Source organism: Arachis hypogaea, chromosome 7, assembly GCF_003086295.3.
Source record: "Arachis hypogaea cultivar Tifrunner chromosome 7, arahy.Tifrunner.gnm2.J5K5, whole genome shotgun sequence".
Lineage (NCBI taxonomy): Eukaryota > Viridiplantae > Streptophyta > Magnoliopsida > Fabales > Fabaceae > Arachis > Arachis hypogaea.
The window spans coordinates 20,742,408-20,744,317 of NC_092042.1; the positions used below are offsets into that span (position 1 = coordinate 20,742,408).

At 40.5% G+C, this 1,910-nt stretch overlaps 1 non-coding gene across 1 annotated transcript; it reads left to right on the forward strand.

Moving 5' to 3' along the window:
• Positions 1 to 1,202: 1,202 nt before the first annotated feature.
• Positions 1,203 to 1,306, forward strand: LOC112704750 (small nucleolar RNA R71). The gene has a single exon (XR_003155358.1). It is a non-coding gene; the product is annotated as a small nucleolar RNA R71 (small nucleolar RNA).
• The last annotated feature ends 604 nt before the right edge of the window (positions 1,307 to 1,910 follow it).

A 1,910-nucleotide genomic window follows, 5' to 3' on the forward strand; every position in this document is an offset into this window, starting at 1 on the left:
TTTATCCCTGACCCCAGATCACACAGAGCTTTTGCAAAGGTCATGGTGCCTATGGTACAAGGTATTATAAACTTGCCAGGATCTTGTTTTTTTTTTTTTGAGGTAAAATTTGCTGAATCCAGGTATCCAGTTCACTAATGAGCAAAGGAGGTTCACTTTCCCAAGTCTCATTACCAAACAACTTGGCATTCAGCTTCATGATTGCTCCTAAATATTGAGCAACTTGCTCTCCAGTCACATCTTCATCCTCTTCAGAGGAAGAATAGTCTTCAGAGCTCATGAATGGCAGAAGGAGATTTAATGGAATCTCTATGGTTTCTATATGAACCTCAGATTCCTTTGGATCCTTAATAGGCAACTCCTTCTTGCTTGAGGGACGTCCCAGGGGGTCTTCCTCACTAGGATTTTCGTCCTCCTCCTCCCTTGTGCATTCGGCCATATTGATTATATCAATGGCCTTGCACTCTCCTTTTGGATTCTCTTCTGTATTGCTTGGGAGAATACTGGGAGGAGTTTCAATGACTTTCTTACTCAGCTGGCCCACTTGTGCCTCCAGATTTCTAATGGAGGATCTTGTTTCACTCATGAAACTGAAAGTGGCCTTTGACAGATCAGAGACTAGATTGGCTAAATTAGAAGTACTTTGTTCAGCATTCTCTGTCTGTTGCTGAGAAGATGATGGAAAAGACTTGCTATTGCTCAGCCTATTGCGTCCACCATTGTTAAAGCCTTGTTGAGGCTTTTGTTGATCCTTCCATGAGAAATTGGGATGATTTCTCCATGATGAATTATAGGTGTTTCCATAAGGTTCACCCATGTAATTAACTTCTGCCATTGCAGGGTTCTCAGGATCATAAGCTTCTTCAGAAGCCACCTCTTTAGTACTGTTGGATGCACTTTGCCATCCATTCAGACTTTGAGAGATCATGTTGACCTGTTGAGTTAACACTTTGTTCTGAGCCAATATGGCATTCAGAGCATCAATTTTAAGAACTCCTTTCTTCTGAGGTATCCCATTATTCACGGAATTCCTCTCAGAAGTGTACATAAATTGGTTATTTGCAACCATGTCAATGAGTTCTTGAGCCTCTTCAGGCGTTTTCTTTAGGTGAATGGATCCACCTGCAGAATGGTCCAATGACATTTTCGAAAATTCAGATAGACCATAATAGAATATATCTAATATGGTCCATTCTGAAAACATGTCAGATGGACATCTTTTGGTCAGCTGCTTGTATCTTTCCCAAGCTTCATAGAGGGATTCACCATCTTTTTGTTTGAAGGTTTGAACATCCATTCTCAGCTTGCTCAGCTTTTGAGGAGGAAAGAATTTATCCAAGAAGGCAGTGACCAGCTTATCCCAGGAGTTCAGGCTATCCTTGGGTTGTGAATCCAACTATATTCTAGCTCTGTCTCTTACAGCAAAAGGGAAAAGCATGAGTCTGTAGACTTCAGGATCAACTCCATTCGTCTTTATAGTCTCACAGATCTGCAAGAACTCAGTTAAAAACTGATAGGGATCTTCAGATGGAAGTCTATAAAACTTGCAGTTTTGTTGCATTAAGGCAACTAGCTGAGGTTTCAGCTCAAAGTTATTGGCTCCAATGGCAGGAATGGAGATGCTTCTTCCATCAAATTTGGACGTTGGTTTTGTGAAGTCACCAAGCATTCTCCTTGCATTATTATTCTTTTCGGCTGCCATCTCCTTCTCTTGCTCTAATATTTCTGAAAGGTTACCTTTAGATTGTTGTAATTTAGCTTCTCTTAGTTTTCTCTTCAGAGTCCTTTCAGGTTCAGGATCAATTTCAACAAGAGTGCCTTTTTCCTTGTTCCTGCTCATATGAAAGAGAAGAAAACAAGAAAAGAAAGAGGAATCCTCTATGTCACAGTATAGAGATTCCTTTATGTTA